The sequence below is a fragment of the Ixodes scapularis genome, unplaced genomic scaffold (genome assembly GCF_016920785.2).
Source record: "Ixodes scapularis isolate PalLabHiFi unplaced genomic scaffold, ASM1692078v2 PGA_scaffold3__209_contigs__length_174095766, whole genome shotgun sequence".
Taxonomy (NCBI): domain Eukaryota; kingdom Metazoa; phylum Arthropoda; class Arachnida; order Ixodida; family Ixodidae; genus Ixodes; species Ixodes scapularis.
The window spans coordinates 159,078,775-159,106,421 of record NW_024609868.1 but is presented as its reverse complement, the minus strand read 5'-3'; the positions used below and the strand labels follow the sequence as shown (position 1 = coordinate 159,106,421).

Genomic DNA, 27,647 nt, shown 5'->3' with positions numbered 1-27,647 from the left:
GACGCCGCCGAATTTCGCCAGTAGGGGCACTAACTCTCGCCGCTGTACGATAATAGTTGTTAGTTTCTTTGGTTGATATTGGCAAAGCGCTACGCGTTACTATGGTTTTGTTTTTATCGTCAAATAAGTGCGCAAGGTATGACTGGTGTAACTTACCCCGATCTGATTAACCGGAGACTGGGACAGGAGGAGGAAAAAAACAGCAATTCATGTCCTTGTTTCTTTTTTACCGCTGTCGAAATTGCTTCTTTCTTTTTCCCGTCTGAAGTTAAATGCATCATGTATCACATTAATATTGTAATCTCATTTCATTTAGGCCCTCCGAACTGGGGTTGCCCCGAGCAAGACATCGTCTGCTACAACCACTGTCTGAGTCTGGGCTATATATTCGGAGATTGCACTGGGCTACCCTTCCGGGACCTCTGCATATGTAGATGAGATTATTAAAAAAAAAAAAAAAAACTAAGATGACCACTCGATTTGAATAAAAACGTTATTCGGCGTATTCCTTTATTCCTGATAATAGAAGTCCTAAGCACGACTGACATAACAAGCGTGGTGAAACTCAGCTCAAGTACTGGGAGTGTGATGCATTTAGAATTCTATAACTACGGAATATGCATCGTGATCGATGTTAGAAAGATAAAAATGACGGAGGACGCTAAAGGTTTATTCACACGAAGCATCTTTTCAACGCGCAACGGTTTAGCGAAACCAAGATTCCGCAATATTGGCCTGTTCAAACCTAGAATCTGACGCGCGGAACCTGGGACGCAATGGCCCACGTGAATTTCGCGAAACCTTGCCATCTTTGCCGGGATTATAGACCGTTTCGCATCAAAATATGAAGTACGCACAGTTTGATGAGACAGTCTGCTTTATTATTATTACTCTATAAACTTCATCGGATTCGGTTCACTCGGTTTGCCGGGCCTGCCAAACAAGAGAAAGAACATGGACGTCAAACAGGCGGGTAATTTAGAAATATTTTATACATGCTTGCACCGCTCAAATATCAGTTATATGCAGTCATCACATTTATATACAGTGCTTGCACTCGGCGCGACTGTTGGTGAATCTGCTCTGTGCCACCAACTGCACCAACCCGTACTGCTAACCCGCAATGCCCGTACGCACCGCTTCTCTGCCTGTCGCTCGCCGCCATCTTTGTTTTCTTTTTCTGGCTACGGATGGGCCAAAAATCAGGCTCCTAGAAAAACTCGCCCAGGCTCGAAGGTCATACGCCATAGCGATGTTGAGCTGCCATCGGCAGCATCCGCGTTTCTCCATCGGGGGATTGAAAGACCTCACTGAGGTTTCTGCGAAACCTCGCTCCAGTAGCGAGGAGAGCGGGCAACCTTTTTTTAGAGACGCGCGTCTGTTTCGGTCTCGTTCACACGGGGCGGGGCATCTGTTTCCCGAAGCCTAGTTTAGCCACGCTTTTTTCGCCAACAAGATGGACCATGTGAATAGACCTTTAGAGTATACCGATAATTAGAGATCACCCTATTCTGAAGGAAAGTCGAAATGGGTGAACAGTAGCGGCACAAATATGTTTCTTCAGCGTAAACATGTAAAATAAGGCATAGAACACAAACGACTCTTTACGTAGTAAGCATGGAGCTTATTTTAACGTGTGGGTTGGCTCATAGGAGTGTCTTGCACATTTTATAGCCATAACTTATATTTTTCATTACTTTTTATGTTTTAGCTGCTCAATTTTTTTTTTTTTAATTTCAGAGGGTGAATTAATTGTCAGCAGTCTCGTAGGAGTGATTAAGGAGCAACCGATGATAAATACAAGCGCGTAATTAAAAAATGTAACTGATTAAAAACATCAATTACTGCTTCACAAAAGTAATTGAGAAATTACCAGAAAATAATTAATTACTTTTCGTGTTACCTATTTAGTTGCTTTTTATTATGAAATCAAAAGTGTGTACCTGTGTTCAAAGTGGTTGCATATTGTTTCCTTTTGTCATTCACACCTTGTTAACCTTCAATAGCCGTTGTCGTTCAATGTCACCGTCAGTTATCTTCCCAGGTTTCCTGGTAAAGATATCTGCCGCGACGCTGAGAGACCCTTTCGACGGATGCGCATCAGGGAAAAGCGGTGTTGTAGCCCACACACACTTTGTGTAAGAGTTCGTGGTTGCCGATTGCTTCGACGGGCGCTTCCGAGTCGTCTAAGGGGCGAAGCGCTAGCTGTTGCGACCACCCATAGAAAGTGTTTCAGGTGGTTCCAGCTAAAAGCCGAAGGAAATCGTCCATGGACGGATTCTCCAGAGCGTCCGCAGAGACGGCGGCACATTACCTTCTTCGCGGGAGCATTGAGGAACAAGTAAGCTATTGCTACTTGAATACGTTGCCTCCTCCAGTAATAGAGATAGACCTAGAATGAGAGAGATGTACCCAGACTGGGCTGAGGCGACATTTCTTAGCAAAGAGAAATACCAATTTATGCTGGTTAATAAAGGGATGCTGAACCCTGCGTTTCAGTGTCTATAATAAGTGGCGCACTGTCTTTCCATGAGTCAGCAGCCGCCGGTGTGCGCGAGCACACGCCACGAAATTGATGTTAATCATATCCCCCATTCAACCCTATTAAGCGTAAATGGGGGATTCGATGACGTCAATTTTGTTGCGTGAACTGGCGCACACCGGCGGCTGCTGACTTATGGAAAGATAGTGCGCCACTTATTATAGACACTGAAATGTTTGGTTCGGGTGTATCTCAAAACATCCCATTCGCGTTTGAGCCTTGCGCATTTCGTCCCATTCTCATTTGGTCGTTCTCGTTTGAACCTTCTCATAAAATCCGAATCTGGTTTTTCTCAACTGGGCCCATTCTCATTTTGCCCGTTATCTGAAAACGACCCATTCGCATTTGGACTTTGCGGATTTCGTCCTATGCTCACTTGGTCCGCCTCGTTTGAACTTTCTCATATGATCCGAATTAGGTTTTTCTCAACTGGGCCCATTCTCATTTTGCCCGTTATCTTAAAACCCATCATTCGCATTTGAACCTTGCGTATTTAGTCCTATTCTCACTTGGTCCGCCTCGGTGGAGTATTGTCATAAGATCCGAATCGGTTTTTGGGCAACTGGGCCCATTCTCAGATCGCCCGTTTGCGCAACGACCGAATGGGACTATATATAGCTCGGCAGGCTTCTGCCGTCGTTATGCCTTTGCAGTTTTGTACATGAGTCTTAGCTTGCTTGGGCACCCAACATACCATCAGATATAGAGTCTTAGTATAGCTAACCCCACCCCCAAGCTCGGTCAAATCTATTGTTCTTTATTCGAAGAAAGGAATACCATCTTTTACCGACAATCATCTTGGTTTTATTTTTATACATTTTCACACTCGTACAACAAATCAACGGCAACATTTTCACGCACTTATTTTTCCGTCTAAAGCTCTCAACAATGCTTACAGCCCAGAAAGAGATTGAGCAAAGTTTACAGATTGAAAAAGCGAAATGACGCCGCTGTTGAAACGGCCTTCAATCCCCGCCAGTTTTCTGTTTTTATTAGCCCACTTGCGGCCTCGCGCACGTACGGCTCCCCCGTTTGCAACTTGAAGCCAGAGGACTCTTGTTTGGGCCTCGTCTCTCTTGATTAAATCAATGAACGCGAAGGAATTCGGGTGCGCTTTTCCCGACATGCCTTTGATTTTTCGATGCCATGCCTCCATGTGGTTGTTGGTTCTGGGTCCCCTGTTTCCGTGGTGGTTCCACTGTTCGAGTTGGGAAATTCCACTTATCCACGTCGCGTCAAAGTAATCGAGTACTCCCACACTCTAAGAAAAAAGGGAGGAGAAAGGTAGCAAAAGCGACTGTTCCTCCTTGTTGCGGACAAGTTGCCCAGAGAAGGGAGGAACGGCAGTTCAGATGAAAGGAGGAGGGCGAGTTCCTCCTTGTTCAGTTGGCGCAGGGGTAGAACATCGCGCTACTGACCAAGTGGTCAACGGTTCGATCCCCAGGAAAGTGTTTTTTTTTTGTTTTTTGTTTTTTTTTTGTAAAGTTTTTTTTATTTTTGTTTACCAAAACACACATAAACAAACCCAGACCGATGAAAGGAAAATTGAGGTCCTTATTATTCTCCGAGACGTTTTCCTCCTCCAGGCAGACCGGAGAAAGCTTTCGCCCTCCCGACCCATCTTCTATCGGTTTCGTTTTTCGAGCACATCGCGCACGTTGTTTAATAAATTAATGTTGAGTTGATTGAGCTTCAGCGGCAGCGAAGGCCGCCTGTAATTCCGTCTTCTAGTCCAAACGTGCAGAACATTTCGGTTGCATTGACGTTTTTACCACTAATTTTATCAAATGAGCTAACGAAGCCGCTAGAAACAGCGAAGTTCCGGAGCAGTGCCAGCAGTGCTACATACACTGGGTAAGACGGCCGTCTCCAATTTGCGGGACACACGCGGAACTACAGCAGCGAAACCACGAGGAACTGTGTCGACGTTTTCGACGTTATGGAAATCGCGGGAACTGCGTCCAAGGAAGGCAGGTTTTCCTGCCGGCTGCCTGGGTGCCTTCCGTGCTGAGTTCGGTTCCGTTGTCCCGTGCCGACTGCCAACCGGCGTTCAACGTGATTCTTCTGCGTGTCAGCAACATCGTCAACGTGGTTCTGTATTTCTTCGTGTCAGCGACATCGTGATGGCAGTGTTGTGGGTTGTGAACAGAAGACTGGAATTATCGCCGATGTGACCGTGTGTTCGCGTATCAGTGGTGTAACAACAAGATGAGATGACGTAAACTGTCGGGCATTGATGCCGCTGGTCGGGCCGTTATCGGAGGGGCCGGGGTGTCGCAGGATGACATTCCGCTTTACATTAAAGAGTTTAAAACCACTTGAGGGATTAGGTGCAGTCGATCGACGTGTGGATAGTCATGTTGGAACGCTGGTCTGAACGGTAAGCTCCTATCGTACAGTGGCCAATGTGACTGTCGGTCCCCGAGAGCGATTGCGCTCTGGGGAAAAGACAACACTACGAAAGTATGACGGAAAGTACGTATATTTATAATGGAAGTTTAGCATAAAAAAAAAAGACAGGCAAAATCGAAAAAAAAACACGCTATCCTTTATTTTACTGTTTAAATATATTACGGTTCCTGTAGAAATTGCCCTCTAAGTGGCGCACTGGGATGAGCGCTAGAAGTTTTCGAGCTCGCAACGGCGCAGCTCCGTACACTTAACAGTTGTCGGAAGTCGCGGCTTTGGCTGCATTCAAGTTGATCGAAAAGCGATTTCTGTGCCCGTGAAGCATCACTTCCAGCTGAGTGGATATCCGCTCTACAGAGATTAATTCAAGACGGCAATTGCAGCTTTGCGCGAACAGCACAAATACAAAAACGAACACTACAATATAAATACTGGCTACGAAGGGCCATGCGGGAAAACAAACTCATGGCTTGGAACCACATTGGAGCGGCTCGATTTATTGGCTTTCAAATAATTATGGCATGATTGAGCGTCTTCTTTTTAATAAGAGATTCATCCCCTGAGCCATTAAAAATAGCCTCAGATGTATGACATTGCTGGAAAAAAATGAACATGTTCGGAATATTTTTTTTTGCTTAGGGAGTCACCGAAAAATTCCGCACGTTCAAAACGACCACTATAAAAGACGGAAACGCAGGGCTCGTTAGTAGTGATCGGGGTAGTGTGCTGTTGTATTGATGTTTGTATGTGCGATGCCTGTGTATGCGTTCAATATATGTTGCCCTGATGTTTGTAGTGTGCGCAGCGTGTCTACATGTGTTAGAGATTCCGAAGAAAAGGAAACGCAATTGTGGCGTAAGAAAATAAAAATATTTTTTTGTAAAACATGAATTGGGCGGTACCTAGCGCCACCTAGCCTAGCTACGTGCGATTACTCTGCTTGACCCTGCCATCTGGTGGCAAGCGATTTAACATCCTTTTACGCTACGCGGCTACGCCATAATTTCGTGTTACCGTGCTGAGGTAAGCCAAGAGGTTGCTTCGGATTTGCTTTTTTTTGAGAGCGGCTTTTGGTTTTGCGGGCGAATGATTTTCACTCCTCCGTGATGTGCGGTTGACGCTACGGTTGACGAAGGAATTGTGGCTCGAGGAATAGCAAAGGTAGGACATAGAGTGCGCGAACTGAGTGCCGGTTGTCTCCGTTGAACATCGCAGTGCTGACGATGAGAAGACTGAGTGACTGCATGCTTTCGAAACGTAAGTTTCTTTACCTGCAGGGGTAAAGAAACTTCGGAAATAAATACAGTTCGCGGAAAGCTCGTGTTACGTTTTTATTTCCTGCTCCTCTCGCTTCGTGCAATAGACTTAGTGTTCTCGTTAAGCCTTACCGAGCTCGATTTGCTCGATTCGTGGCCGCCATAATGAGATGCAGTCGACGGAGGAACTTTTCCTCCCCTGCTTAAGGGACGAAAGTTTCTCCCTTTCTGAAGGAACATATGTGTCAAGAGCGTTCCTCCCTTTAGGGAGGACTATACTGACCCTTTTTTCTAAGAGTGCATTAGCTCCGGTATACCGAGTAATATTCCCTCCTGATGCAGAAACGCCCAGGCGCGAGGGATGTCACAAGGCGGAACAAAGGAAAGCGCCACGAGCTTTCGAATGAGCGCCCTCACTTGGTTATCACTGGAATATGCGCTTTGGAGCCCAGCCCTCTGAACGGAAGCCCATACTCTTTGCGCAAAGTGAAAATGGCACCCGCGATGAGCAGCTTGAGGAAACACGTCTCGCAGACCACCAATAAGCGCCTGCTCAAAATCCGTCATGAAAATATCAGGGGTCGAGAATGAAATCCCAGCCGATATGAATGGAGCTTTGAGCCCTTGAAACGCACGGACATAGGTTTGTCGTAACCGACCCGACAACAGAGTGTAAACCGCTGCGCTATGCACGCCGTCGGTTACAACATGCAGGGTTACAAGTTGCTCATAGATGTGGGGTACAACAAAAAACGTCCCGTCCGCAAAAATAATTTTGGCTGACGACAGCCGCTGCTTTCCATCTCGTGTAGCGAAGGCAAGTATGCAAGACGAGGGATCACTGCGGTCGTCGACGACCAGGAACGGCTCTGCGCTTTCTGTCTTTTTGTGGGCGTCGTTGAGTTGCAGAGTGGAGGCTGATGAAGGAAGCGGTGGCTGCGCAGAGCGCCTTTCCCGGTACATCGTATCCTTCAGGCTGGCAAACGTAGGTACTTCTGCTGCGACTTTACCTGGCACCTAGAATAAATTTAGTGATTTGGTTTAGCTAACTTCGAATAGTACTTATTTAGACGTGATAGATGTAATAATTTTAAACCTACTGCAGAACAAGTCCGGAGATGTTCTTCTTGAAACAACCTTGGCACGGGCGTATTGGGGTTAGATGCTGCTGCCTTTCTCAGTGCCACGCGCAGCTGGTACTTCACGAGCGTCGCCTCGTCTGGTGCATGGTTATGATCGTCTATAAGTAAAAAGAACGTGAATGGGCAATGACACTTTAACTGCCTTTAGGCTTGTACTAAGTGGTGCTGATAAGAGGAAGTAAGGAACGAAAACAAATAGCAGCGATTTCTATCATGTTGATACAGACCGTCAACGACAAATCGAATATCGCAACTTACGTGATCTGCTTTTCACGTCTTCTTGGGTCAATATCGAAGCCGCACATCCTGATGAAATGTAACTGCAACAACTCCACGCGATCAGTCCGTTTGCATTCTGTCGTCGTTTGTAATACTTGTAGCCTTCAAGGTGAAGACACAACTTTTTTTTTTGCGTTTCGCTTAGAACAAACTTGTCCATCTTCCTTGACCGACGTCTTGCTGTCGAGTGAAGCGACGAATGGATCATGTATTTCTGGGCGCAACGCTGACGGTTCAGCGTTTTATGACTTAGTTCCCGCCACCCACAACCTTTCCCGGACAATAAAAGAACTGAATTCTCAGGCCCCACTTTCTCTTGATCTATGTTGTTCTCCCCCCTAGGTGTCCCCCCCCCCTTTACCCCCCTCCCCCCCCCCCGAACTTTCACACACACACACATTTCTCACCCCCCGCCCAAAATACAAATACTATAGATAACGTAATACGTTTGTACAATGACGCCTGCTTCCCATTCTCTAAATGAACGCAAAGAAAAGAAAGAAAACGATGAACACTTAACTTGGAAACTCTGTTTGAACAGAAATAGCATACGTATGTACATTATAGAAGTGGTTGCATTGTTACAAGTCAAGCGACCTCAAAGAAAGTGACATTTTGGACTGTGATCTGTCTGCGATAAGTAGTTGGTCTGTTTTTTTGTCAGGCAGTAGCTTTTCTCGACGACCACGACGCACGGCGCACGGCTAAAATCATTGGCAGAGAGATTAAGCCGGTAGCGTGGCACACACACACAGAAGGAAATATTAGTGATTTTATGAATATATATTACCCGAAAAAGAAATATTGGGAGTAGAAAGAGTCAAATGTGCTGGGTCAAAGCGAGATATTTTTTAGAATGGTTGTTTTGAAAGAGGCCAAGGGATGGAAATAAAGATTTATTATTATTATTATATTAAGAGTACGGCCTCAAATGAGGGGGGTTGAAATACGAAGGACGAAATTGGAAAGGGCCAAATGCAACAGGTCAAACCGAGATCTGTCTGAGAATGGTTGTTTTGAGAAAGGCCAAGTGAGAAGGGCGAAACGAGAACGGGCTCAAATGAGGGGGGTTGAAATACGAAGGACGAAACGAGAACGGGCTCAAGTGAGGGGAATTGAAATACGAAGCACGAAACGGGAAAGGGCCAAATGCTAAAGCTCAAAGCGAGAAGATCTTTTTGAGAATGGTTGTTCTGAGAAGGGCCAAGTGAGAAGGGCGAAACGAGAACAGGCTCAAATGATAACCACCCTTTGGTTCAGCATCCCTTTAAGGAAACAGTTAGGATTAGGAGCGCCAGAAACTCTATTAGTAGGCCCTCTTTGACTTTGGATAAGGAGACATGGACGTTCTTGTCTCTCTAGTTCATTATAATACGACTGCATTAACTGTCCCATGGAGTGAGCCGACGTCATCGGCTTCAAACGGCACCTTAAATCCTTTTTGCCAAGTGCAGCCAGCTCCCAGCTATGAAACCAAGTGAAAATCCTGACAACGGCACCTAGTTTCCCCGCTTCGGTCCCATTGGCTGGCGCGCGTGGACGAGGCTCCCATTGGCCGCTGCGCGCCAGTTTTAACGACCGCTCACCCCATGACGCTGCGTGCCCAAGGTCAGCGCGCCGTCAACACGGAGCGTCCAATGTCATCGCACGCAGGAGAGCGCGCGCGCTGACCGGCGACAGAAAGTACGCAACAGACGAAATACGGGAGCGCAAGAGCCGCTTCCATGCTTCCGCAATCACAACTTATTAGAAGTGCTTAGGTGTACCTCGAGCCTTTTTCTTTGTCCAGCGGGATGATTTCTTCTCATTTTCTTTTTTTATTTTTGTTTATCACGAAATTGTGCCAAACCGTTGTCTGTCAGCTAAGGTTTGCTCTAAATGATGAGACACCGCCATTTTCGTGGGTCAAGTATTGTATTCACCGGGCGCTTCAGACTGCAGTCGTGAACGCCTCTTTTTGTTTGAGACCTTCAGATGCGGTGCCTGCCGATGACCAGGGGTTTTGCTCGTGATATGTGAAGAGAAGAAGGAAGACTGTGTAAAATTAAATCATTGTTGCGCTGCTTCTGAGACGGCTTTGTTCTTGTCCTTTTAAGCTCCTCCTCTCTGGGGTTTTCTAGTATGGTTACTTGTACCTCGTTACGTCGCGGCCATATGAGCTGCCCCGGCCGAACGCCGACAGGAGGAGCGAAAATCCCGCATGTGGCGCGTCGAGCGTTGCCGCGTTCTGGGAGCCGGGCTATTGGGACCAAACCATTCCGTTATCAAAGGGGTGGACGCAGGAAGTTTAATAGCATTTCGCGTTTTGGAACGTGAATCCGAAGCACGGCCGATTACAATCCCGCCTCCAGTTGTAGGTAAACGCAGACGGTTTATCGAAATTCTTCGCTGCATAATATCTCTGACGTGTTATTTGCTACTTTTTTTTATTTGCAAAACCGGTTTGTCATTTTAAATATTTCCTACCCGAAGAGTAATCCTACGCACAAGCTTTCTTACAATCTTTCTTAAACCTAGACTAGACAATGACAAGCGCTTTTGAAATCATTTATTTAATCTATAGGGATATGCTATAGATAACAAAAAGAAAAAGATTTCTGTCGAAGCAGAATAAAGATTAAGGCACTTTTCATGAACGCATTTTATCGAAGAGACTCTATTGTTCTGCTCTCAGCAGCGTGTTGTTTCGCCAAGGGTAATTATCTGCACGATGACTTTGCATATGGGTCCCTGGTCGGCCACTTCTCGCTTGCCGTGGGATCATTGTTGTCATGCCTAATATCATATCAAACATAGGGTATTTACATTTGTAAGCATCGATCGCACACTGCGGCTTTATATAAGCCTAAAGCAAGTTCCAGTTTATCAGCAGTTATACCGTCATCTCCGAACATTTGGGGCCAACACCCGAAGACGGCAATTCTATTCGGCCATGTTTTCGTGATTCACACTTCTAAAGCCTGAAATCCCGATAAAAGCTGTGCGTCCACCCCCTTGTTAACAGAATGGTTTGGTTCTGATAGCCTAGTTCCCAAAACGTGGCTACGCTCGACGCGCCGCGTGCGGGATTTTCGCTGATCCGGTCGGCGTTAGGCCGGGGGAGCTCATATGGCCGGCGACTGTACAAGTCAGATTGAGTGATATCAAGAAAAAACTTTTTTCATTAGTTGCCTTTTTGTAATGATGACTTACAGAACAACTTATTGTAAGCGGTGTACAAAACAAGTATATAAAAAATGAAATATAATTCCAAACTCACGTTTACGCCTAATCTCTACAATTATGTCAATTTAAAAAAAAAGTGTATGTTCATCGTTGAACAGTAAGAACTATTCTATTGAAGGTTATAAACAATATAATACTTATGGAACACCTTAAAGGGATCGTGGATTATATTCTGAAAATTTCCCGCAATGTGTGGATTGTGAAGGCAGAGGCCTTACTTGCTGACGCTCGAATATATTCTCTCACCCTTAGGGGACTTTTTGGTTTTCGTAATGAACTAAAATTACTTCCCTGCGTAGCTTTAGCAGCATCCATACCTCAAGTCGGGCGCACGCTACGGTAACGTACTCAGATGAGACTCGGAAAATTTGCATGTTTGCACCGCCCGTCAGCCCTTACGACCCATCGTTTTGCATCGGTTCAGAGGAATCGCAGTGTAAACAGTTGGCACGCTCACTTTCGAAGTACTTGGAAAGGAACCCAAAATGCCACCAAAGTGAAGAATTATAGCAATAATATTAAGAGTATTAATTAACTTTGTTTTAGATTCTCAGCTATGAAAGCAATGATGGCATGGTCAATAATAAGTGCTGTCATGGCCCACATTCTTTAACAACTCGAAAATAACCAAGATGTATTGGAACGGCGAGCTACTAATTTTTCAAATAAGGAAGCGCAGTTTCCATTTTAAACTTCTAATTTCCTGACACAGTTTCATAAAACTTAGAGTGGATGTGCTCCGTAGTAATGAAACGCAATGCATTGTGCCTCCGCTAAGTACTGTAATGGCGCAGATTTTCTTTATTAGCGTACCCCAAGAAAATTTGAGGTATGGCGTAAAGAATCTACCATATATAACTTCGCGCTATATTGGATGCCTTCTTAGTATGAATACATTGTCATGGTCAAAGTATGACAATATACACAGATTACAGGAAACAACAACACAAACCACGGCACAAATGTCTTCCCCTTCTTGCAGATATTTGCGAACAACCTATCCTGAGTACTGCGGGAGACATGTAATACACTCTGACCTAGAAAAATAATACGAGTATAAAGCAAAGCCGCATCACCGTGATGTTTTATTTCTGCATATACTAGTAACGCTTTGCTAAAATCATCCTTTGCACATGCAAGTAGAAAGGAGCGCATCTGTGCCTTCCCCGTACACGTAGCCATCCTCCTGACAGTGGTTCTGGCACAGCATTTCGTTGAAGGGGCAGCCATAGGTCGGTGGACCTAAAAGAATGAAAGGGTTTGATGTCGTATGTATATTTAGCCACTTATACCATATGGACAGACAGCCCATTATACTATAATTATACCCTGGCATTGATCGTTGATTCTGTAAGCTGAATATAACCCGCAATGTAAGCCACAAATTTATGCAACAGTTTGTTTTCAAGCAACAATACATTTACCTTCTAGTCAAAACGCCATTAAATATCTCTATTCTCGTCATATTTTGATACAAGCGACACAACCATAAGGTCAAATAGCTTTTAGAAAGCTTTATATAAATTTGTTATATGACATCCAGCACACAGTTTTCCACATCTTGAACAAAATATCCGAACCGGGTCCTATTCTTATCAGAACCAGCAATTGTTGAATCTTTTTTACAATGGAGGCCTCAGCGATTAAAAAGAAAACGACAGACCTGTATCCCTCCTACAATGTTAAAACATTGCCAATATTTAATCTCATAATTACGTTGTTGTTGTTGTTGTTGTTGTTTTTAAAATTAGGTACAACCTTATATCTCTAACCTCATAGTGTCTTTTTGTCTGGACGTGGAACTGATCAGTTGATTCCACAGGTTCTCGGAGCCCTATCGGATTCTCAAATGTAGGTCTTGAACACAGTTTATTTGTTTGGGAGCTGATGTCTAAAAGGCGCTTTACAGTGCGAGTCGCTGTTTTATTTTGTTTCTTACTTAACATGTTCGCCTTTGGACTGGACAAACAAGACAGCTCCAATGTTTCGTTAAAAGTATATGATCCCAAGACACTGCTTCTCTGAATTTGATTGCTTTATATTTACAATAATCACGCGTTTAGGCCACTTTGAAGCTGAACCCTTTATCAAAGCACGGATGACACGTGTTTTGCTAACAAACCATTACTTTTATTTTGAACGAGATTAAAATACACCAGTAATACTTCGCAGAAACAGCAGACTAGTTTGGCACTCATTTTATAGATAGTAATGTCTGCGAAACAAAGCTTGCATGTTCGACGATTCTCCCCAAAATTTTGAATTTGAATATTGATACTTTATTACACACAATACAGAGTGTTGCCTGCCATTCTACACCGTTTTTCTGTTCAGACGCAACGAAATGTTTATGTATCCCTTTTGATCTTCCATTTTCATAAAGTTTTAACCTTATAAAAGGCAGTATTAATGAGCTTTTTGCTCAATGTTTGACATCCAGACATTTTTATTACTTTATCGCCAAAGTATTACAGCCCGCTCATTGCTGTAGGGTACACTCAGATTTGTACGGTACTCCTTACAAGTAACCGTATTACTTGTATTTGATTACTTTTTGCAGTAATTCCGCAATGATTCGAACATATTTATCAGGAACTAATCTCAAAAGCAAAAGAATAATTTTTGAAATGACAAAAAAATTACTTGTGACCATCACTATTTTTTACTCCTTTTTAATTTCGCATTTTTTTCAACAAGTTCCCTACCAGCGACTCTATATAAACCAAGCTTCTGACACGATATTAAAAACAATTGGTAGATTCGGAAGAATGGTACTTTATACTTCGGTGATACTACACAAATAAGGAACTGTAGAAAAGACCCGTTTTCAAACCGGAAGGAAAACCTGTCGTTTTGGAAAATTGAAGTAATCGGAAAATTAGCGGTTACTAATTTGAACAGCGTCCAATTACTTTTCTTCACCAGTAATCATAAAACTAATTTATTACCTCTTTAACCGAGACTAATTGTAATATATATTGACTTTTTTTCGAGTAACGTCTAGAAGACTGTGTGTACAACGCATGTTATAGCAGGTTTTGACATAGGCTCTTCATTTTGTCGCGCAAACAAAAATGGTATTTACAATTAAATACTTCGTAAAATTTATTACAAGCTTACAACCTACTGTCTGAATAGTTTCCATGCAGGTGAAAACCTTACCGAGCGTCATTGAGGATTCATAAGTCAGTCGATTTCAGAAAACCCAAAGCACATGGGAAGTGTTCAGGTGCACGAAAGAATCCCTTTGTGCAGCAGGCACAAGGCTGCCGATGCGAAAACGCGGCTGATATTCTTATTCACATTGTCGCATCATTGGCCTGGTGCCTTCTTCACGAGTGGTAATTTTAGCGCACTCCCAATCGACACAAAGTCTTTCTAAAATTTACTGGTTTAAGAGCTCTCAGTGACAATAAAAACTTTCCTAATTGGCGTCGTATCTTCATTTGCACCAATTAAAACATTAGAAAATTTTCGTGAAATATTCAGTTCATCAGTATGTTGTTTTTTAATCCGTAACGTCCGCCGGTGGCTGGCAATTGATCTCCTGAAAGAGGCTTTTTTTCCGTCAAGCAGCCTAATGGTAGGAATTTTTTTCGTTTAATCTACGCTCAGACATACAGTGTTTTTCCTATTTAGTGTTATCATACGTATTTGATGTATTCAGCAACGCACAGAATTAGTTTGGCTTAATGCTAAATAATATTCTCAAGCACGGTCTTCTAGAAAGTAGAAATATCTAAAAGGTAATTTCTGAAGACAAAAAAAAAATTAAGTTTTGCAGAAAAACTTTAGGAATATCTTAGAAACATTGATTATATTGTTATTTTGTTACCGGGTGTAGATTGCACTTTAAGAAGCCGGGAATGCGTAACTAACTACAACAGCAGTCGCATCCACGAATAATAAACGCACCCAGCGTCAAAAACAAAACATATAAAAATAGGTAAAAATAAAACACAAGTGCGAGGCATGCCAGTTGCTGGTTTCGTTTGTTAGCTTATTTTTTCTGAAATAACAAGTCGCTGCTAAATATCGGCACAAATGACAAATGATGAGGCGGCTAATCACTGAAGAAACTAAACGTTTACTGAGGCGAACTTGTGCCCAAAACAAAATAGGGAAGGTCAGTGTCGCGTCGTCGATGTCGGCGAAACAGCAGGATCGAGCGCTGCAGGGGCAAGACTGGCATCGGACCGCCACGCGAACAAACTTGTGAACCCGCGTGGGTTTTTGGAACATTCGGCGCAGAACGTTCGTACCTCAATCAAACGACAAGGTTCTCGAACTCACAACCGTTTTAAATTGGAAGAATAAATAAAAGAAGCGGCCGCTTCAAGAATCGAACCTTGGGCCAACGCGCGGAAGCCCAAAACAGTAACCATTCGGCCAGGCAGGCGCTGGCTCGGCGAAGCGCGCGGCAATATTTGGGCGTACTCGAATAAAAACAAGTTGAAAAGTCACCACCAAAACAGCGTGTAATCTTTCTACAGGGTAGCCTTTCCGCGCAGACTACTGAGCAGCAGATGGTCACCAATTTGTAAGAGGCAAAACAAGAGCACGATCCGTGCATACATCAGGCAAGCACGGTCGTAGACAAGGCAATGGGGAGTTTTCGAACAGCGCACGCTAAAGCTTTCCGTACGCAAAAAAAAAAAAAAAATAGCGTCGTCGCAACTGCGGATGCGCCGAACGCTAACCACGTTTTGCGCTTTGCGTGCGCAATTTTAGTGTGCGCTATTTTAGTGTGCGCTATTTCTAGGAAATTACGCGCGTGCGCAAAGACTCTTTGCGGTACTCCAAGGTGGATTCGTAATGAGAAGTTGGCTAAAGCCAAGACGAGCAGAGTCAAAAAATGGCGGCTCCCAGACACATCGCTGCGGCCGCTTTCGCGGCGTCGTGGGCGCGACGTCGGAGGCATCCTCCTGACTACGATTTTTAATACGGGACGACATTGCACTTGGTTAAGAAAACCCAGTATAGTGGGCAACGATCACCGGCAGCTTTATGCTTGAGATGCGCGAACGTTTTGTCGGCGAAGGTCAGTACACGAGACCTCTCTTAGCGAGGCGACGCAGGCGGACACGACCGGTCGACCGCTCGTGTCGCATTTTCAGGTTTAAACAAATCTACTTCTTAGGGCCAAAAAAGAAAAAAAGCTTTCTTTTTCTCAAGTTACAGAACTTTGTGTGTGAAATAAAAATTGTGACTTTCTTGGTGGCGTTGCAAGCGCGAGAGGTTTGGACTTTTGCGTCGCATCGGAGAAACGCTATTCTAAAACTCCCTTGCCTAGCGTGCGCTAACGCAAGTGCCAAAAACTAGCGCTAGCCTGCGCTAAAATTGCGTACGTTATTCTAAAACTGCCTAACATGAAATGGCCGAACAACGACCATAACTTACAGGTTGTGCGGCCTCGATGCGGGAACTTCCAACTAGCAACGTGAAGTTCCATTCAGACCAGACTGTGGTGGCTACTGCTAGCTAAGTAACAGTCTGATCATGCTGGAGAACTGCGCGCTGTTCCAAAGCACGTGCGATTCCATGCGCGTTTGTAGTTATTGTCAATTTGACTGGTTCATTCACTTCACAAATGATTTATCCGAGGCCGACATACATCCGCCAAGATATTGAAGTCAGAGACAAGATCGAGTGGTCGGGAACAAAGGCTAAATGTTCCCCCCAACAATAAAAATGAACAGGCTCAGTAAGTCTGCAGGGGCCACCTCACTCCTCTCCGCATGTTACATCTCGTTGCCAGTTCATCTCCATGTATTGGGACAGTGCCAGTGGAACATTTCTCTCGTCACTCAGTCATTTCAGCTTACACTGTTCACAAGTGTGCGTGAAACTGTACAATAGTTTAAGGTTCTAATTTCCCAGAACGTTCGTATTATTGGAGTGAATGCTTATATTTTTGACGCGATAGCTAAACTAGTAAACGAAAGTGTGTTGTAATGTTCTTCCGTTTCGCGGGCGTGTAGATTTTTTTTCCTGTCGTACGCGGTCTGACTTCTTACTGTAGATTTAGCCGATTCTTTGTTACTTGCCTTCATTATGGTCAACGTGAACTCTTCCCGATGCCACCGAAACTGCTGAAAAATAACAAAATATTTTAACCTGCTTTGACTGTAGGTGTATTACTATTAGTCTTTTCGGTGAAACACTAGTTGTTATCAATATTTAATTGAACTACAAATTATCTTGTGCAGTCTAGCCAATACGTATCTTGTTCAAGCTCTCGACTGAATATCACGTATAAAAAACAAACTAACGGGCGCGACGAGCTGTTTTAGGTAAACTATGATGACAACACCACCGAAACTGCACACAAGAAAATAATGCATACCCATACATCTAAAGCCCCAATTCAGAGACTTTGTGCGTATGTTGTCCATTTCATTCTAGGCTGGTTTAGGGAGAGAGAGTTGTCGCCATATATGAGATATTTATTTGAAGACTCTTGTTATATGTATGAAGACGAATAAATCTGCTTTTATTCAGAGTGGCCTGCATGTTAAATTACGTGTCTTTTATTAAAAAAAAAAAAAACGCATGCTTTATGTAAAACGCGACAAAAAGTGGACACCAACTCACCTACAAGACAGACGAGAAGAAGCGACCATCTCAAAGCCGACATGATTCCTCACACCGTCGTAATTTTTCATAAGAGTGTATGTTAGTAACAAAAAGTTGGTCTTGAAACACGATAGAATAATTTAGTCGTACACAATAAAGGCGTTGAAAACCCTACCTACCAGAAAAAAAAAGAAATCTAAATTTACGAAAAGTCTTTTTTTAATAAATATATGTTTCTTTCGTGTCTTAAAAGACCACTGAAAAGAAACAAAAAAACGCGTTTGTTTAAACAATCTAATAGGGACGCGCATGTCAAAAAGAAATTTACGCAAAAACAAAAAAAAAAAAGTTTTTGAGCAATACCGACGGCGCGAGACGCAATTTAGTAGGTGGTCACCTCCTTTCCACTTGTTTTCTTTCTCGGCATTTCAGGTGCGTGGAGGAGAGAAGCGATGGCAATGAGAAACAGAGGCCATCACGTTGGGGTGGAGCAAGTGTATGACCATCTCGTTCAGGTGGAAAGAGCGGATGACCATTCCGTGACGTCATAGACGTTGCGCGCGTAATTCAGACGCAACTAAAATAAATCTCGCGCCGTCAATATTGCTGTAATTTTTTTTCGCGTAAAATTAATTTCGCGATTGGCGTGTTCCAAACACACCGTTTAAAAACAATTTTTTTTCCTATTCAGTGCTCCTTTAAAGCCGCGGAATATTAAGGCAACCATAATGAATGAATCGGAGGATCATTAGTGAATCGTTCTATTTTTTTATTCGGGGGTGGTTTTACTAAAACTTAAGTAAACGATGAAGCTATTTTGTTTTACATTCAAGAATTGAGGTGTCCCTTCAGTTAACTTGAGGACAGTTAAGTTGTAATGCAACTCAAAAACTCTGTTCACTGTAAGAGATAGTTATATAGATATGATCTAAAGCGTATTTCTCGCATGCAAGACGGACTTGGAATTAAGTATATTCCAAGCGAAACAACCTTACCTCAGATTGCGGATAAATGTTATACTGTCCGGTAAAGCAACATGTGCGTCAAACCGTGTCAATTTCACACCTGCTCACGCATTCAGATAAATCATATCATATCAACAAGCCATTAAGGACTATGACCCGCCATGATATGCCTAAGACATCTCCTGTGCCTGCCTCATGTCACGCGTTCATTCACCGCAGTTTTATCAAATCAGTGGAGCTTGCTGGCAGTCTGAGCAGATGTGTATACGTACTCCATATACTTTTGTCTTTTACTTAGTTCATATACATTAATGTTTGTTTTTTATCTATTTACATATTAGCAGAAACTAGCCAGGTTAAATTTTGAGATCTTTCCAAGGCACACTGGAAGAGCATTATACTTCTATGAAATGTAGTAAGGTAGTAAGCTGGGCTGGTTGGTATGCATTAAACATGATGAGAGATTGCCCACATATGGACATAACAGAAAGTCTTCTCTTCCGTTCTCTTCCGTTTCCTTCTTGTCTCGTCTGTTCTGTCCATTTGTGCGTGGTCTATCGTCATGTTTTATGAAATGTATTTGCACGAATCATCATAGTTCTAATTTTCTCTACTTGCGACTTCTATCTTTTCGCTTCAACGTATTTTCGATCATGACAATTCGGACTTGTGTTAAATTTGTAATTCCTTAATGCTATAATTTTTGTTAACATTTTGACACTATAATTTTTTGTTTCGTGTATAATTTGTTCATCGATCCCCCTGGTGACTACAAGTGTTTGAAAACAATTTACTAAAGTGAAACGTTTTTACTGCTACCTTTTTTGCATAGTTTCTGATTTAGGTGACATAAGAGCGAAAACTTCTTATGCCATCCCTATTAATTTCAAATTTCAGAAGTGTAACACAAATGTTCCCCAAAACACCAAAACGTGACAGGTTCATGAACGCATTTACGTTAGTTAGTCAAGTGGTTGTGTCAGTTATTAGGGCTGGGCACTTCATTGATTAACCTACCAATTAATCAATTATTGCTTTAAGCGTTATGAATTTCTTTACCAGGTTTCCCGGTTAAAAATTGACAAACAATTTGAAATTAAAGATCAAAGCTTTCACCACGAAGTCACGCACGAGTACACCTGTGTGAAGGCAAATGTTACGCGAAATCCTGCCCTTAAGGCGGCGGTCCCACGGAGGCCATCTTGAACAAGCCAACAGTTGAACAACTAAATGGCGGCGCTCTTGCGTGTGGTTAGAAAATTGGCTCGTGGCGGTGATGTTTTTCCGCTGCTCTTAATTTCCTCCTTTCTGCTGCTCGCCCGTGCCCGTTCAGCACTCAGCGCCTGCTCTCGCTGACACATATGCCAGCAAACGTGCCAGCGGTGCTACCAGTGCGCATTTCGCTCAGAAGCAGAAGCCCAGATAGCTCATCTACCCGAGCGAGAAAGCTGGGCAAATTTTGATTTTTGATACTGGCATTGTTCTATGCTGAAGGGTTGGCAAAGCAATTTCGTTAGAGGCTCACAAGCCAGCTATCGCTTTAGCTATCCATGATTTTAAAAGCATATTTATTCAATCCGTGAACAATGTTATCAAACGATAAAGAACATATATAAGACGTGCAGCTTGTAATCATTTCTTGAACGAAATAGTTTTTGCACGACATGAACGTTTAACTTAATTTTCGTTGTAAGTCTTTGACGTAGCAGATGAATGAGGCCAATCAAGCAGAGCCAAAAAACGCTATGCCATGAAGCTCGACGTCTTTTAGTGTGTTTGCTGTCACCGGTTAAATCTATCGTGGTCTGAAGTTACTCTGAACGAACTCGTTCCGCTTGTTTCGCTTAAATTTGCGTGTGTTATGATAGATTTGCGCGTTGTGTCCGTAGTGTGAACATAGCATGAAGGAAAGAAAGACGAAAAACACGTTGTTTTTCTGAGACTACCAACACGTTCGTTACGAACAGGGATGGGCAAAATACATGCAAATATGTATCGGAATACAACTACAAAATACTTCGTCAAAATGTATTTAATTACAAATCTAATTACATTTCCAAAAAGCATTTAAATACAAAATACAAATACAACCAAATGTATTTGGTCTCCTCCAAATACTTTTCCAAATACATTCCTAAAAATTTGCGTCAGCGACTTCAAGGCACCTGCAACGGGTTTCTGAGTATCTCATTTTAATTTTGCATCGCACGCTCGGGAGTTAGTGTGCGAGGCTCTATTACCGTAATAGAAATATAATCACAAAAAAAAATGTAATCAGCTTGGACGTGATAGGTGAAAAAAGTACAGTTTCAAGCAGCTTTTTTTGTCGATTACATTTTGAGAGAGACCAACAAAGAACCGAGACGACCAAGGCGCGCAGCACTAGCCAGAGAATTTTTTATTGTTGCAACTCGCACCAGTTACAAAAATCTGGACGACCCGCGCATTTAGAATATTCCAGGCAAAAATATGGATGGAAATCAGGCTGGAAAGCATCACAAGTTGTCACAGGCACTTATTTAGCCAGTCTGCCTGTGAACGTCGATTACGTCACTATTCTCGCCCTCGACTAGCACCGTAATCACAGTCACTAAACGCTTGTGCTTGATTCAGAGACACTGCATTCGGTGCAGAACGTAGTTTTCTTCCTGCTCTGGACAGTGCCTTTAAAAGCCCCATGGTCGAATAAAGGATGGAGACTATATCTTACAACCACATGCATAAAAACAAGAATTGTAACTTTGGCAATAACATTTATTTAACATAATAGAGGCAAGTGCAACATTAAAGAGGAGACCTTCTCAATACAGTGTAATTTTGGTGCGTGCTAATCAAGTTTTGACTAGTAAGACTTCAGCAGCAGAAGCTTTTCGAACAACGTGTCGCTAAGACGACGCCTGTTGGGGCAAAGAATAAGGCTGCCAAGGGAAAATAGGCGCTCTACGGGGGCAGACGAACTTAAGTTTGTATTGTACCTTAAAAAGACGCGCTTCACAGCAGGGTACTCATGCAGCATTGTGATCGAGGTGCGCGTGTCCTGCAAGTAACGGAACACCTCAAAACGTACGCTGAATGCGCTCGACGTCGCGGTCGAGGGAGTGTGACCCGCAAAGTTAAAGAATGCGTCGATTTCATCTGGTTGTGGCGCACAGTTCCCAGTAGACCCTGTAGACAGATCCTGCGCAGCCTGCACAAGGAGATCGCTGATGTCATGCGAACCATCGCGTGGCATCCAACGGGTCTTAAAGTACGGGTAACTACAAGAAGCGATAATGGCTGGCTTGTCACCCAGGCACAACCACCTCTGGAAACGTCTCTCCAGACTGTCCAGGGCAGCCTGTGCGATCTTTTCCGTGTGCGGACTTTGTAAATTTTCCCGAACTTGTTCCAGCTTCGCTCAGACCGTGAACAACACCGGAAGCAACTCGCCGTAGTAACCACTGTTGCTGCTTCCTTGCAGGCGATCAAGCGCTGAAATTAATGAGTGAACTGTGAGTACAATGAACTAGTATGCGCGACATAAAATAAAATAGGTGAAGGCACGCACGTTATAAAGCAATTATTGTCCACGTTATGTATATTACTTTGTGGCATACGAAATTAAAGCAGCGCGCAAGACAGGACGCACTCGTCCTGTGTGGTTCTTTTTTTAGGTCCTTTCTTTTTTGCGCACTGCTTTTAATTTATTAGGTCATGAACCAACTCGCCTGCGTTGCTACTTTATTTCGCTTTGTGGCAGGCTATTATTCATATCATAAATTTCGAGCTAATTAGGTTGTTGAGCATTACACACTATCTACCTGTAGCAATTGGCTTGAGTATGGTACAATATTCCTCAATAAACTCAATCTCCGAGGACTTCAAGGAGGGTAGCTGGAGCTCGTTCGAGAGGTCTTGTAATTTCTCCTTGTTCTGGGTGAGGACGTCCAAGGCGTGGTGCAGAGAGTTCCAGCGAGTGATGCAAGGGGCTGGTAGTTGCTTGCCAAGGATAGATGTAACGACTTCCGCTGATTTTGGCCGACCCGAGGCGCCCCAGTATTTCGAGCACTTGCTCATGACGCTGGAATGGAGGCGGTTCAAAGCATGGTTCGCACTGATAGCTTTCTTGACGTCCGCCGTTGCGATTAAACTGAGCGTGTGACAGGCGCACCGCAGGTGCTGTGACAAAAGCGGGCCTGGGGGCTCGATCTCCTCAAACGTGACGAGCTCAAAATCCTCGGAATCTGTTAAAAAAAAAATCCAGGCACAATATAGTTTGGTTGTAAAAGGTCTAAACTCTCAACTCTTAAAGCTTGCCTATACCTGCAGCACACGCTTCTTCGAAGGCCGTTACGCCAAATTCCTTGAATGCCTTCACAAAATTTGTTGCGTTATCCGTGACCCTGCCAGTAATCTTTCCTGTAGGCAGGCAGTAGTCTGTGCAAACGTCCGAGAGCAACTCGGCGACTCTGTCGTAGGAGTGGGTGCCAGCAAATCTCCTACAGGCAAGTGCGGCGGATTGTCGTTCTAGTGTCGCTTCCGATATCTGCAACCAAATCCGGTCGAAGAGGCTATAATAATGCTATATAAAAATTATTTGTACAGAACACAGGCCAGGTGGCCGCATATTTAAGAAAAAGTATGACAAGATAAATAGTGAATACCCAGTGGGCCGTCACACCCAGGTAGCTCTTAGTTGACGTTGACCACACATCGGCCGTAAGACACACGTACAGCGGCACTTTAAGTGCCGCCCTAACTCTTTCAAGATGGGCATCGTAGTCAGAGTCGACTCTGCGACCCAGAGTTCTTCTCGACATGACATTTATGGTTGCTGGGCAAGTACCTAAAAGAAAGTATAAAAATATGCCAAACAAAACAAAACTAAAATTCGATGACATAATCAGTCTACAATAACTGAAATATGCCAAACAAAACTAAAATACGATGACATAATCACTCTACAATAACTAAAATACACAAGCCAAGCTGAAGGCCATAAAAACGCACCTTTCACAAAGGCCACAAACTCTGGCTGCTCGACGAAGGTCAAAGGAAGCATCCCTTTCACAATCAGATCCGTCAATAAACTGTCGAACTAGGTCTGCGTGACCACGGGAGCACTTGGGACAGTCGCAAGCACTAGCCTCGTTTGCTTGAGAGCTGGTTCTGGGCCAGCGGTGCATTGTCTCTTTTTTTGGTTCGGATCACGCCGCACGTGCTCATCGTACTCGACAAGAACGAGAGGATGAATACGCTAGGCCAAATAAACAGAATTATAATAATGATAAGGTAAAAACAGTGACCCAAAATAAAAAGCCCAAGATCTAACTGAAAATTAGGATACCTTCAAATGTGTCCTAAAGTTGGAAGTTGCCGACCGTGACCCTGAAATAGTCTTTTGGCATGACTGGCAGATGGCCTTTACGTGCTTGTCTTCTTACGCAATGACCTTAAAAAATTTTACATTAAAGGGGCACTGACACCCCAAAGGTCGTATTTCATTTCATTTCATTTTCATTTCATTTCATTTTATTATACCTCAAAGGCACTTCTACCGAAGTGCATTACATGAGGGGGGATAAGAATACAAACTCACATAAAAACAAACAAAAGCAAAAGTAGATTCACAAACAAATACAAATAGTAATATTTGCCGAAAAATGGCTAGGGTTAAATCGCATCAGGATGCATATCATGTTAAAAAAAAAAAAAAACTAATTACTAGCTACCGACATAAACATTTAGACTAACGAAAAACACTTTTGAGGTGTGCCTTGCAAAGATCGCGGAATTTAGCTGGATTATTTTCGAGAGCAATAGCCTCAGGAAGAGAATTCCAGTTATTGATGGCTAGAGAGAGCGGGGAATTTTGAAATTTATTAGTTCTCGCAAATAGAGGGTTTATTTTCTGGCTGTGGTCACGACGTAAGGAGATGTGAGATGGAGGTTGGCAGTAATGGTTTCGGAATGACGAAGAGGAATAGTAGATTTTGTGGAACATGACAAGACGAGCAAGTTTAGTTCTTTCGGCCAGTGGGCAAAGGTCTAGATTTGTTTTAAGTGCGGTTACGCTTGATGTCCGTGAGTAGTCATGAGATATGAAGCGAGATGCTTTATTCTGAACTGATTCAAGTTTGTTAATAAGGTAAGCTTGATGCGGCCACCAAATAAAGTTGGCATAGTCCAATTTAGCCCTCACAAAGGATTTATAGGCTGTTAGTTTAACACAATGCGGGGTACTGTGAAGGTTACGTTTGATATATCCTACAGATTTACAAGCACTAGAAACTACAGTGTTAATGTGGGTATTCCAGGTTAGGTCGTCTGAAAATGTTACACCTAAATATTTGTAGCTGGACACTTTTTCGAGAGGCAGAGTTTGTAATGTATAATTTCGTATTGCAGGCGTTCGTTGGCCAGTGAATGTTAATAGTTTACTCTTGGTGACATTAACTTTCATCTGCCATGTGTTACACCATAGTGAAAACATATTTAAATCCTGCTGCAATATTAAAGACTCTTCAGGTTTAGTAATACGACGATAAATAACACAATCATCTGCGAAAAGCCTTATGGAAGATGTTATATGGAGAGGAAGGTCATTAATATAGATAAGAAATAAAAGCGGACCCAAAACGCTGCCCTGCGGAACACCTGATATTACGGGAAGGCTAGGTGATTTGTCCTGCCCCAGGTGGACAGCCTGGTTACGGTTACTTAAGAATTGAGCGATCCAGTGGATAATAGAAGGGTGAATGTTTAGTTTTGAAAGTTTATATAGGAGACGTTGGTGAGGAACTGTGTCGAATGCTTTTGAGAAATCAATGAAGATGGCGTCAGTAGGGTGAGACGAGTGGAAGTTGTTATGTAGATCAGTAACGAACTCAAAAAGTTGGGATTCGCATGAATATCCCTTCCTGAAGCCATGCTGACTATTACATATTAATTGATGTTCTGACATATAGTTCATAATGTGGGAGTAGATGACATGTTCCATAATCTTGCAAGGCACACTAGTTAGTGATATGGGTCTATAATTTGATGAGTCGTTTTTATTGCCGGTCTTAAAAATGGGTAAAACTCTCCCGAATCTCCAGTCTGCGGGAAGGGAAGTTAAGTCGAGCGATTGTTGGAACAAGCGACACAAAAGGCGACAGGATATGTTCTTTGTTAATTTGAGAAGTTTAGGACAGATTTCGTCATCACCAGGACCTGAACTTCGGGAGAGCCTTTCTATCACACTCAAAATGCCATAGGGGTTAAAAGTGATAGGTTCACAGTAGACGTTAATTGGTTTACATATTTGATCACTGGGTACAGGTAATTGTTCTAAGGTAAATACGGATGCAAAGTAGTTATTAAAGACGGTAGCTGATTCAAGGTTCGTCAGCACTTCGTTGTGTTCGTTGCACAATTTAGGAAGCGAATCATCTTTTCTCGGACATATACTTTTCCAAAATTTTTGGGGATTGTTTATTAATAAGTTAAGTAGGTCTTGCTTGTAATATTTATCCTTTGCCTATTTATTTTTATTGTCTAAAACGATGCAAGTTGCAGCCATAGACACGCAAAAACAACCGTATCGCGAAAAAAAATTTTCCCGCGCGCACGCGCGCCTTTTTATTTTTGGCGTTTGATTTTCCCGCCTCTCGCCTCCTCGCTTCTTTTGATCGGTGACGTCAAAAATCAGGAAATTTAGAAGCTTTGTAGGCGGCATCTTTATAACATTTAATGACGGCAATCCTAAAACATGTTTTTTAACGCAATTGCGAACGCACTACGGCCCTTCTTTTTGATATACCAAAAATCGGGAGTTCGTTGTGGCGCCGTCTCCTGGATTTGTATCCTCCAACGGAAAACAGGCGACACCGCTCAAAACCGGTCCGCCGCAACGCCGGCGCCAGCCGGCGCTCGCTCCTTTCCTCCTCGCTTTGGGTCGCCATGGCAACAGCAGGGAGTGGTGACAGGAAAGGGGACTCTCAGGTCTCCGCAATTTTTGACGTCAAGGCACCGGCGCCGATCGCGCGGGAACTTCGAATTCGACATTTGGAAATTGTTTTTTTTACTTCACGAATACTGAATTCCCAAATTTCAAATTTTGAGGGTAATGTCCCGGCATCGTTTTCGACCGTTTCGGATAATAAAAAAAAATATGATTTTGATGTGTCAGTGCCCCTTTAAGGATATTCGGATTTTTCGCCTCTGACGACGTTGAATATGAATCAGCCATGCCCTGTCCCTGTATGTTTAGAAAAAGGCCTTTTGTGTATAAAACTAACATGGGGCGGTCTTTCAAAGACGACAGAACGTCATATGGTATCGCTTTTACCTCTGCTGACGAACTGTCAGTCCGGTATTAACACCGAGAACCAACACAAGCGTCGCCATTTTTCCAGCTTATTGGACGATGTTCTTTCCTCATGTCACGGCAAAGGTGCTATCGCAAAAGGACGGGGTCCATATCACATGAGCGAATGACTTTTTAGTGAACAGCGACATTTGAGCGAATCGACGTTTTAGCGAATAACGGGGGCGCGCGTTAACCCATCCGCCGCGCTGCTCTTTACGCCGCTTCGCGGCGACAGTCTGCGGCGGCTCATTACCAAAATATGAACTCACTTGGCCCACCCGAAAACGCCGCTTCGCAGCGTCCGACTATTCGCTAAATTGTCATTCGGTGAAACGTGGGCGTTCGCTAAAACGTCATTCGATCAAGTGAGTGCCTCCCCCGCGGGGTCGACTTTGTTTCACGTTCAGTCAGAGCTCATCGAACCCTGCGGGCCATCCCAGCCAACCCAGCGCCGGCAGAGTATCACGTGACCTTACGGTTGGGACGAGCGACACGCGGAGCTCAAGGCTTCTTCACGCGCTCTCAACGCTGGATTGGGTGGGATGGCGCGTAGTTCCGCTGCGCTCCGACCGAAGATGAAAACGCAGTATTCGCCTCGAGATCGAACCGTCACGCGCACGGTGCCTCAATTTGCACTCAATTGGAGCACAGTGAAGGCTACAGACGCGTGGTCGAAGCTCAAAAAGGCGCTAATTTAGCGTCTAGCTAAAAGCAGCGTCTCAAGCCAAGATCTCGCGTCTCTAGCGTTGCTTGTGGTTCACGTTGAAAGCGGGGACGGTTGTGGTCATCTGCTCTGCGTTCACGAGAGAATGCCCATAGGAAACCATGTATAAACAAAAGCACATGTCCCCGCTTTAGAAACTGGACCTCGAGGCGAATAGCGCGGGTTGACTAAAAAGAAAAACAAAAACGAAATCTATA

General features: G+C 43.6%; 1 long non-coding RNA gene across 1 annotated transcript in view; it reads left to right on the top strand.

Moving 5' to 3' along the window:
* LOC115323324 overlaps positions 1 to 18,020 on the top strand; it is a 29,380-nt gene extending 11,360 nt beyond the window's left edge. The window contains exon 3 of the long non-coding RNA XR_006078137.1: positions 17,862 to 18,020. This is a non-coding gene — a long non-coding RNA (uncharacterized LOC115323324). The remainder of the gene's footprint in view (positions 1 to 17,861) is intronic.
* The last annotated feature ends 9,627 nt before the right edge of the window (positions 18,021 to 27,647 follow it).